Source organism: Neolamprologus multifasciatus, chromosome 17 (assembly GCF_963576455.1).
Source record: "Neolamprologus multifasciatus chromosome 17, fNeoMul1.2, whole genome shotgun sequence".
NCBI lineage: Eukaryota > Metazoa > Chordata > Actinopteri > Cichliformes > Cichlidae > Neolamprologus > Neolamprologus multifasciatus.
This window is the reverse complement of record NC_140455.1, coordinates 19,616,537-19,628,650: the sequence shown is the minus strand read 5'-3', so window position 1 is coordinate 19,628,650 and position 12,114 is coordinate 19,616,537. Positions and strand designations below refer to the sequence as shown.

Here is a 12,114-nt window from a genome sequence, read left to right as displayed (position 1 = left end):
ATAAACTTGTCAGACACCTAAACCAACAAAAACAAAAAGATAAAGATGACTCCAAACCTCATATGTAACACTAATTTAAATTTGTCAAGCCAAGCATCAATAAAATCTATTTTCCTCACCTGGCAGGACGAGCATAGAAACAGACTTTTGTCTTCCGCTGAGGATCGACAATGCTTCAGATGAAACTTAGTTTGACACGTTTCCTCTTGAGCTCACAAATGAATTTATCACTGGAGGAACTGTCAAAATGATTGAGCGACACAGTAATTGTTTGCTGCAGATCCACTTTGCAGTTCACACCCGTTCGTAGCACGAGCTGGCACGGGAGGCAGCAAGGGTTCATGTACAGTTCAAGACATTCAATTAATACACGCTCAGTTCTCTTGTATTCTTTTGAGAAGCTGTCATGTTTCACTTCTAAAAGGCAGACGCCATTCAATGTGAACTGAACCTTGAGAAACACAATGTCAGCACTTACTGTGGTTCTGAAGTCAGCACCCGCTAACCCGTTAGTACCAGCACAATATGATAGTGGTACATAAGATAGTTAATGCAAATGACCTAAAGGCAACCATATCTGTCCAGTCTGATTATCTGCAGAAATGAAGACCAGTATTATTTTTTGACGCCAAAGACGTGGAAGAATAATTTCAAATCAAACAGCTGACCAGCTCATCAGTGTTCTTCAGCTTCTAACCCATAATGTCATCAATAAAATGTTGAATTTTCAATGATAGAAAACCAAAACTTTAAAAGAAGATATGGAAGAGCAAGTTAAAGAAAACCAAATGCCAATAAGCAAACCGGCTCGCAAAAAGCATCAAGATTAAGCAGGCTGAATACTAGTGCTGTGCAATTGTTTTGGTATCGATCCAGTACCAAGTAAATACAGGGACAGTACTGCAGATACTAATACTGATAGTTTTGACAGTGCATGTTTGAGCACAGTTCAGTGAGCTGCAAACTGAACTCAGAGACTGCACTAGCATCGAACCAATAACAATGAACCTTGCTGAACAGCCATTGCACGCGCTGGAATCAAAGGACGGCAGCTAGTGGCGGTTATCATTTCTAGAATGGCATCACAAAGCGGTGCTTTATTTATTTATTTTTAAATGAGTCTAATGGCTTTAAACTGCAGCACAAGCTGACCTGTACAAGTCGTGCATGTGTAAACGCTTTAAACATTTACACATGCACGGCCACAGAGAACAAGAGGACTAGAGCACAGGTCGGTAATCAGTCAGGCTGGCTTCTTAAATCACCGCTCTCCACTCGGAGGCTCCCTGACAACAGCGGCATAATGAGACCGGCACATTAACAGCTGGACAAACAAAACACAGCAAAGCTCGTCCGCGTACACGCCAGCCTCAATCAGTGGCTCCAGACACACAATCCAAGAGGCAGGCTTGTTTTAGCCTCCACGAGAGCATTTCAGGGCTTAAATGCACTCAGAACAACCGCTCCGCAGTTAGAAAGTTGATCATTTAGCATCGTTTTCTGCGATCGAATCAATTTAGGCCTGCTTTCCCCCACACCTGCCTGGTAGAGGTGTTTACAGAAATCAAAAATGATTCTGCTTAAAAGTGCTTCTAAAACCATAAGAGGACATGAAAGGAACTGAAGACCGGGAAGTTATCCATTTATGGACTCATTATTTTATCAGAGATGCACATGCTCCAAGCACGATATAAATTCACATTCACATAAATAAATAAAATAAATAAATGTCTGTTTCACAACTGCTGAATTATGATGAGAGGCTCTACCTTTTTTCTATTGTGAACACCTAGCAACAGACGGCTGCATCTCTCATAGAAAACTCTCCTCAGAGCAAAAGAAAAAGTCAACTTTTTGATGTTTCTGGAAGCAGGATTTCTTAAATACACTGACAAGACTAAAAAATATTCAGAGATGAAAAGAGGGAAAGACGAACAGAGAGCACGCAGCTCTTTATCTTTAAGCCTGCTACAGTTTGCTGTTGTTTATTACCAACAGGCTGCATGACTGAGCGCGCTCATTATAATGTAAAGGAAGTGTGAGACAAACGGAGCAGCAATGAGCATATATCAAAGGTGTCGGCATAGTGCTGGTGGTGCAGGCGGTTGGAAATAAGATGAGGAATCTCATGGATGATGGCTTTAAGAGGCTCCACATGAAAACAGCTATACGTTATAAATAAAGTGTAGTCTCCGAGTGGAGGCTCAGAAACACGGGAAAAACTGAGTCTAGACAGACTTTCCACCAGTAAGCACAGACTGAAAACAAAAGATGGTCACTATGACATCACCCGCCAGTTTGAGACCTCCTGTTCCCAAGCGTCAAATTTAGCAACATGGACATCATTATCTTGGTTTTGTGTAAACAGGCCATATTTGGATGGAGTTCTATTCATCAGCTGACACAAGCAAGCCTCATGAACAAGATACATGCGGCGTATCAGATAAATGCATCAAAAATGCTTCAAAAGGCACCGAACCCCACAAACACAGGACAGGCCCAGCTCAACTCCCAGCATACAGGCAATAATGTATAGTCAACATTCACAACTCCAAATGTTAGAGTTTAAATGTGTGAGCTGTAAAAGATTTATTGCCTGTGCATCTCTCGCTCACTTCTTAAATTAGCTAAAGAGATCGAAACTTTTTTTGTAGCAGGTTGCAAACGTGTTTATGTCTGCTGGACATTTAAAGATGGCAGGCTATGGGGACAGACTGACTTTTGGAGCCCACCTCAAGTAGCCATTAGAGGCAATACAATGTGTGGCATTTGGCTCATTGATTATCTAATCATTTGATTCATAATAACTATTAAATGACAGAAGAAATATGTGGAGAAAAAAAAGCATTTTCCAGAAGACAAAGTGACTAACTGAATATTATTAGTATATTTTTATGCCTACTGAAAATTATTCAAGCTCAAGTAAATATTCCACCTTTTTCCAAGTCTAAACCCTTTGTCATGTTAATATTATTGGAATAAACATCCTTGCTAGAACTGCAACTAATTAAATGCTGAGCAACCCACTGGCTGACAGCCTGGACCCTCATTCCTCCTTCCTCCTCCTCCTCTTTTTATTTTATTGTTTTTAAATCCCTAACACTTCCTGTTCATCTCTAAATAAATACGGGAAAAACACTTCTGAGTTTTCACTGCTCTAATAAAGCGTGCGGTTTGAATGCATTACCTTCCACTGTCTGAAACCTCACAAGCATTTCTAAGTGTTTAGTAACACTGCAGACACCTTGGAGACATAAGGCTACATTACTGCACAGAAACAGGACTGGTTACAGATCTGCAGCTACATTTCTTTTTATTGTTTTAAAATAAGGAACTTTTTTAAATATTTCATAGAATGGCACGAGTCAAGTTCAACCCATGACATACCAGGAAGGACGATGTTGTGAGGTGATCAAAGGCCAAAAGCAACATACTAGACAAGTGAACAAAGAAAAGTCTAGAAGAACAACAAAGCTGAAACTATTACCTATTACCATGAGTCATCCAACAGGTTTACTTCCTGTAAGTTATGCACACACACATACACTTGCTTAGCCTAGACTAGCCAATCAGAGGAGGGCTGAATGTCAACTTGACCTGCTGTTAACGGGAGTGTGGGGGGGGGGGGGGGGAGGTGTGTTAGTTTGTCCATGTTTTGGGTTATATTTTTTTATCTGATTTTTCATCTTTTTTGTCTTTATTCCCATTTGTAATGCTGTTATTGTAAAACCTTTACATTCCCCACAAATCTTTATGGCAAATATTCAAACTCAGCAACAATCTGCTAGGCTCTGGGGCTCATGAGCACAGAGTTTAAAAAAAAAGGTTAAAAAATTTTTTTTAAAGAAACGATATCAAATAACATATCATGCGAAAGGGCGTGAGGAGAGCTTTGCAAAAAACATTTATTGTTGTAATATGACACCCTATGACATCACAATGACATCGTAACAGGCAGATGTCAACATGATGGAATAAAAACAGCGTGAAATATTGGTACAGCCTTTGCGCCCATACTGCCCTGTCTTATTTCTCCAAATATATTTTGAAAGCATCTCCGTGCCCAGCACTCATCTCGCCATCTGAAAGCTGTTATATAAACTATGTTTCTTTATCTAGGAGCCATTAACAGCTAAACAACAACAACAACAACAACTGATCAAGAAGTGGAAAACAATATCTTCTGCCAAGGGTACACACACACACACACCTAAAAAGTATGTGAATGCTGTCTGACCTTTGCCACTCTCTCCCTGTGATAAATGACTGCAGCACAGAGAAAGCATGTCTCAGTCTTCCGTTGCTCTCTCTGCCAAGTTGTGAAACATAATTTTGGTCCATGCTTTGAATTTAAGAGAGCGGAGACACTTTTTTGTGTTTCAACAGCAGCTACTGCTGCTCAGCGCTGAAAACAACCACGGACAGGCTGACAGGCTAGAAAATGCATTTAAAAAAGAAAAAAAAAAAAGAAAACTGAAGATGTCGTGAAAGCTTTCAGAAGGTTTTACGCAAATATGAAAAAGACGTTGAACAAGAAGCCAACAAATACTACAAGGAGCTCTCCCATGAAGCTGCTGAGATTTTTAAAAAGTGAAGTTTCTAGTCGCAGAATTACTCAACACATGCTGCAGAACGTCTGCGCAGCACCCAGCAGACAATCAGCACAGGAAGCATTGCATCCATCTGTTAGAGACAGTTTGATCTCCAACATTTTGTTCAATTTCACATCTTATAAATACAGATTAAAACCAGCCTCTGCCATTTTTTGCAACTACAGAAACAGTCTGTTCCACATACAGCTGTAAGAACCCAAAGCAAACCTGAAACAGGATGTTCGCCTGAATTTAAAAAGTATTTTCAACCAACAATCCCTCTTCGCAAAGCTAAACTTTAACATACTTAAACACCAAAAACAGAGAGTGAAACTTTTCACTGCATATTAATTACATTTAAATTATCACATCAGCATGTACTTGGACAGTATAGTTATAATAATCAGGAGATTTATTGATTCATTTATTAATAAATAAATAAAAATCTATACAAACATCCCGGGTTCAATATAAGGATTGATTAACCAGCTTGTCTCCATCAATCAATTCAGCTCTGAAGCAAACTGTGTGAAATTATTAATTAGTCATTGTTTCTTCAGTCAGTGTTTTCACAATAAAATACCAATAAATCACCTTTTTGAAGATTTAAAAAAACAAAACAAAAAAAACAACAACTATCTTTTAAGCTGCCGCATCCACCAACCTCATTAAGAAGAATGAAAGCTGCTTGCATGCAGATTAAACTGCTGGTTGTTCACATTAGGCAGATTTCTTGTAAACCTTGCTGCAGGCCCACAACAACCTCTCTTTCAAGCAGTGATACCTGCAGCGGTGAGTCTACAGAGGTGCACAGGATTTACTATTAATTTTAAAGCTTTACTTACCAATTATCTTTTCTTATACAGATTTACAACAAGAATATGTTCTTGAAGATTAAGCTAGCAGTACATGATGTAATTAAACTGACCTTTTTGGTGGCCACTAAAAGTAGACAAGAGGCCAAGCTACACACTGTTGAACACTAATGGGTGATACATAAATCAATGCACATTTTCAAAAGCAATAAATTGTCCTGTATTCAATAATTACTTAGAATTGCTCATATACAGTACTTAACAATTTAGTGCTTCAAAAAGCATTATTTTACATAATAATTACTTTTACAGAGTAGTTGTGTATTTCATTGTAGCACTGTATTGTTGTAAATTCTTCCTCTGGATTAAATAATTATTTTTTATGTTTTTAGAACAAATTTTTCTATTTTTTTTTTTTTAAACCACAGCTTGCTAATAACCATTAGTTTTGGTTTGAAAGCAGAAGTAGAAATTAAAAACACCAAAACTATCTTTCTTGTGCTTCTATCTAGCACAGAAATCCAAGTACAGCCTACTATCATTGTGTACTGTACATAAGCAGTAGCATAACTTCCTGTTTAAGCAGAGTATTGAATGTGGTGCTGTTACTCAACCACCAAATTGCATTCCACTTAAACAGGTTTCTTACAGTCAAGCGGTGGAAGTGCAAAGGTGACGCTAATGTATAGCTAAGCCCTCAGACTGACTGTGCTTCTGATGGATGAGAGCTTTACCAACATAAAAACACACTACTTGTTCAGTTGGTTACACAGTGCAGGGTGGGGCCAGAGCTGCTCTTTTTAATACACAAACGCATGAGACAAAAAAATCAAGCTCTTAGCAGAGGTGAGAGCAACAGCAGGTTCAGGATGTACCTGAACCTGCTGAGAGCTTTACTAAAGAAGAAGCTGAGCTGGAAGGACGCTGCATGCAGGCTCAGTAACATCTCAAAGTGGATAGCCAATCTGCTTGTTAAGTGGAGACCTACCGATCCTGTTTCTGGGCCCAAACATCTGCTGCTGCTGCTGCTTTAGATGAGCCTCTTGTCTTTTATAAAAAAAATAAAAAATAAAAAAAAACCGCTGCAATACTCTGTCTCTCTTTACTGAAAAGAAGCCCCTTAAAACTACTCAGTCACCATTCGCAGCATCGCCAGCTTTTTATTAGCACCATTCATACGCGGCATGTCCTTAGGTTTTTAAAAACTCCGAGCATGTACTACAGTTCATGGTTTCAGTGACTGCTGTGGATGGGTTCATCACAGATATTGTTTTGGTGGAGCTTTTGTTTTCAGAGTCTCGTTGAACATCACGGACCACAACATGGGCTTTTCAGGAGAACAGTTTAACTCCCATCCTTTATCTTTATTAGCCGAACCATAGACATAGCCTGTACTTAGTAACCAGGTAACACATCCTCTTGTCAACTTCTTCAAAGTTTTCCAACCTAGTTTAAATTCAAACTTAAAGCAGTGCGGTACATTTTTATATTTTTTCTTAAATTACTTTGAGATGTCTAGTAGCAAGCTATATTTACTGCCAACTCCTCTAAACCTTAGAAATCCCCTTTTTCATGAGTATTGATTTAAATATCTTGTAGGACATTCATATTAATCATTTCTGTCACTGAAAGAGTTTGGAGTCTTTACTTTTCTGTACCACGTCAGTGTTTGTTTGGTTTGTTAAGTGAAAAAGTGTTTGGGCCTGAAAATGGCTAACAACATCAAACTTACATAATAGATATTGCCACGCTGGAAAAATACCAGCTGTTATCAATGATAATTCCTCTTTTTCCTTTGTTCCATAGCTTGTTTAGGCAGCGCTGGAATTTTCCATTAGATGTTAAATCAGCCAATAATTGAATGAGGAGTTGGGAAACTGCCCGAGCAAGCTAGCTTGCTACCGTAATTTATTGCGTAGAAACCTTACGCTTTTGTTTGAATCCAAACAACAAGGTTAAATGAATCTGGATGGTATAAAGCAGTTAATTAGCTATACTTGATTCCTCACCTTTAGACTAGCTGTCTCCGAGAAACTTTGACAATATCCCTTTTTTTTTGTTACAGATCATTCACTATTTAATGTAATTATTTATTACATTTACAATGTAATTTGAAATGAACAGTTTATGAATTAGTGAGCGTTTGAGGTACATTTTGTTTCATTTTAGACACAGTCTAGAGACAGTCCTGTGAAAAACTAAACACACCACATGATTAATTTGACAATAACACGATAGCTTTATTTTGCGGGGAATTGTAGCTCATCCCATCTTACAAAACTGCTTTAATTCATTGAGATTTGCAGGCATTCAGTTACACACAGCTCTGAAGTATTATCCACAGCATTTCAATCAGATGGACCGTTTTAGATTTGTTGCTGTGCTTGGGGATCATTTTCCTGTTGCATGACCCAGTTTGGGCCAAGCTTTAGCCCTATACAGATGGCCTCACATTTGACTCCAGAATACTTAGTACACACTATACTTTTGTATACTGAGGAATACATGGTTGACTCTGTGACTACAGGGAACCCAAATCATCACCCCTCCACCTCCATGCTTGACAGTTGGCATGTGGTGTTGTGCATTATGTCCAAATATCGCCACTGTGGTCTCATCTGTCCGAAGAACCTTGTTCTAGAAATTTTGTAGTTGGTTCAGATGCAATTTTGCAAGCCTAAGGTGTGCTGCCATGTTCCTTATCCTTTCCAAACAAGCCATACTCGTTCAGTCTTTTTCTAACTGTCATGAACTTCAACATTTAAAATGCTAACTGAGGGCTGTGCAGTCTGAGTCAGACCTCTTGGGTATTTTGCAATTCTCTCAGCATTACAATCTGACCTTGACACACCTGAATGCTCCAGACCAGGAAGTTACCAAAGCTTCCACTTTTATAGAGTTGGCCAGACTAATTGATGTTAAGTTAATCATGATTAGCAGCAACTGGTTGCCATTTACTTCATTAATTCCTATACAAGGGCTGAGGGTGTACTTTGTTTTTTACCAAGAGTGTAGCCATCTCCCACACATTTCCACTCTGAGCTAACTGTGCAGCAATATCACAGTTACAAACTAAGCATGTGGCTAAAAGGCTACTCCTTTAAATTGTGTTGTTCTTTAAAACCAGCAAAAGGCAAAGGGTGCCAAATTTAACAACTTAAACTATCAGCTCAGCCCACATCATTTCCTGTTTCATCTGGGTTTTGTCTGTACAAGTAGTGAATATTACTTACTGCCAGTTCTGATTTGGCCGAGCCTTCAGACCAGGGTAAAGCCTATTTAAGCAAATAGAAAAGAGAAAGGTAATCTCAAGGATCCAAAAGCTCTGTCACCAAATGCAAAATGTCTCTAGAAGTTACCCAAAAACACACAGTTAACATGCTGACCTTCCAAAATGTTAAATGTCATAGTAATAAGTAAAAAAAGGAGGCATTGCCCTTTTATTTTCCTTTCTCTTAGTTCTCCATTTCTACGTAACCGAGCTGAAAGTCAGCCGTCCTGCTGAATCAACCCAGTGAGCAGCCAGTGAAATTCCCTTTACCTGCACTGTCTGCATCTAAGGCTTTTTCAATGTAAAGCTCAGCTGACGAGTCACTTCACTAAACAGAAGACAGTGTTTGTGTTGTGCTGTCTGTAGCATTGTGTGCAGATGAGTTAAAACTGCCTATTAAATAGCATGGCTTCTAGGAAAACATTTAAAGGGGATTTACTGAGGAGCTTTTTCAGACTAACACAGTGCTTTTGAACCATCGATTGCTTGGCAAGAACACATTAGAGATGCTATTTCATTGAGAACATTGCTTGAACAAGTGTCAGCAATGACTGTTAGGAGACATTTCCATCACTCATACTGACACAGTAAGCACAACCCGGTAATTGGCTGCAAATTTCATGTTAAAAAAAGAAGGGGGAAAAAAAAGGTACGAGTTATAAAGTTTCTGGACACATCTGATCGACTCCCGCTCATTCAAACTTCCCACCAGTGGCTGCAGTAGCTCAAACATGACAATGAACTGCTCAAGAAGCCTTGAAACTGCATGCTCGGCTGATTGGAGTGTCCTGTTAGTCCTAATAACATCAAACAACCGGAATCTAAACAGAGCTGTGTCGCTGCAGCTATAATAGTTTTATGGCTCCAGAGCCCAAGGTGCAGTGTGGAGGCTATTCTAATCCATTAACTCACACCATGGGCAATTACCTCCCCATCATGTACAGCAGTTCTCTGAAGCAGATGGCCAGCAGCACACTTTCCAAGATTCATAGTTCCTCGCATGAGATGGGGACCAATGTGTTTTAATGACCTTTGGAGCCAAAGATTTGACTAAGTACAACCATTATCTGGCTGCTGTTGTAATGGTTTAGGCACTTATGATCAATAATGCCTTCAAAAAACATCTGCTTCAACCACATTACATTAACTACAATGTTAGGGATATCTAACTGATGTTGAGTTACAGCTCTGAGTCTTTTAAAAAAAGCCCCTCTCATTGAGATCGGTATGGAATTAATGGGCAGAATCAATAAAAGATAATGGATTCCTACAGCTGTTGTAAATTCCAATATGTGGAGTTGACACTGGAGGAAGTCGGTCTGGAATATATTATTGTCACCGACTCAACAGGATCAGCCCACTGGCTGAGGCTCCAGATGTTCTGAGTATTGATGGGTCCCAGCACATTCCGCTGTCTCCCATATGCCAGACTTCGTTTAGGAACCTTTAAATTAAATGTATTCTAACCCATTAGCAATATGCAAGACTCTTACATCCTGCAGCCAATCATTACAGCCGAGACTCCGCATCAGCTGGACACTTTTAAAACTTTGGCAACTTAAAGTTTTAAAGTGTTCCTCAGTGGCAGCTGATTTACACGGATGAAATCATGTCCACAAGTTGTTTTTTTCTAAAGAAAACGTAGTGATTGGAATATGGCTTGAATGCCGAATACCAACTACCTTCCATGCTAAGTATAAAACACCACTTAATCACAATGGTGACCGTTCAAATCGCTAATAACCGATGTTTGTTTTTAAACCAGAACTTTTGTAAGCGGAGTTTGGTGTAGCGTTCTCCAAACAAGGCATCGAGGGGAATTCACGCGTAAGGAATCACGAGTGCTCTGGAGATCTTTAAAATCCTCCTTAAAGGCTTTTCTGCTGTGAAGGGCTTTGGGAGACTGCGCTTGAGGACGAACAATAGTTTTGTTTCTGCGTTAAGCATTCATTAAAGGTGCGGTTAAAAAGTAACAAGCAGGCAGCCAAAACGCCGCTCAACGTACCTCTGGATCCGCCGCTGGCGTCCCTCTGCTACAGACTGCCGACAATATTCCCCAATTGAATCAAATGTTAGCTGATAAAACTAGTCCTGCGTGTCCTCGGTCCTTTAAAAAGTTGCCCAAATTACATCCTGGTGTTGGGAAGAGGGAGGAAAAGAGTGCCGACCGGACCGAAGCGCAGCGCACGTCTGCCCGAGCCGCTGCGGGGAAGTTTAGTTTAACAACATTCCCACGGCAAACAAGTGGACACGCTGCCTTCTATGTGCTTTACACGCCCAGGAATTGCACACCCAGCTCAGGTGTGATCCACGACTAAGCCAACACGCACTCAGACACGCGCGCCCGCTCACACGCGAATACTTCCAGCTTTTAAAGGAAGGAGCGCGTGCTTTCCGTATCCAGAGCCGACGCGAGCTGCACACATCCGGCAGGATCTACTGCCACGAGCTCCACTGGAAACGGCGCGAGATGCAACAAAACTGAGGAATATCAGGGTGAAGGCTTTTTCTCCTCCTCCTCCTCCTCCTAACACTAACCCCCAATGCCTGTTGGCGTATATGCTCCGTCAGGTTTGCAGCATCAAACACAAAAACATGCACAAGCTTCCTTTCAAAATAAAAGCTTATAGAAGGTTTAACCCTAAAAATCTTATGTGCAAGAATTTCCTTGTTCAGGATAGATAGGAGATGAGTCAAATGCACAAAAATAAGAGTGACTACATTCAGTTAAGACTTTAGGGACCAATAGAAAGAATAAGTCCTATAAGTAAACCAAAGAAAATGGGATAAGACCAAAAATACATAATAAATAAAGGCTGCTGGGTTTATGAAACAACATAGCAGATCATCCAACCTGAGCAGGCAATGACATGCGATGGTTGATTAGGACCTATGGTTACTTTCAGTGCTACATTACAGCGTCTAGAGCATAGGTGTCAAACTCTGGCCCGCGGGCCAAATTTGGCCTGCAGCCTAATTACATTTGGCCCGCGAAGCCATACCAAATTATTATTAGAACTGGCCTACTGGTATTATACAGCTAATATATATATTGTTTAGTATTAAGCTTTGCTTGTTCCATATTCAGTTTTTCAGCAAAACTTGTTTGAGTCCATAAGAAGAGATTCATTCTTAAATCTGGAGGAAGATTTTTTTTCAATAAATATTAATGTTAGCCCGTGACCTTGTTCCAGTTTTGAATTTTGGCCCACTGTGTATTTGAGTTTGACACCCCTGGTCTAGAGTGTGTAAGCACTGCAAAGTCATGTGCATATAAATAACATTACCATGACAGTGACATGTAAGTGGAGACAGCAAATTTCTTCTTTTGCCTCAAAGGAAAGGCAGGGCTTTATTCTAAAACACTGAAAACAAGAAAACCAAGGGAGACAATAGAACAGTTTTAAGACCAATATGGTAACGTTTCTGGAAAGCT

The 12,114-nt window shown here is 39.8% G+C and overlaps 1 protein-coding gene across 4 annotated transcripts in view; it reads right to left on the bottom strand.

The window, feature by feature from the left end:
* Positions 1–11,223, bottom strand: part of LOC146499319 (plexin-B2-like) — a 234,773-nt gene extending 223,550 nt beyond the window's left edge. For 3 of the 4 annotated variants that reach the window (XR_014870228.1, XM_085138090.1, XM_085138092.1), the window contains exon 1: positions 10,684–11,223. The gene's annotated coding sequence lies outside the window, so the exon portion shown is untranslated. Of the gene's footprint in view, positions 1–8,640; positions 8,662–10,683 lie in introns of those variants that run through there. The other variant, XM_085138091.1, reaches the window with a different exon arrangement.
* Positions 11,224–12,114: the final 891 nt, after the last annotated feature.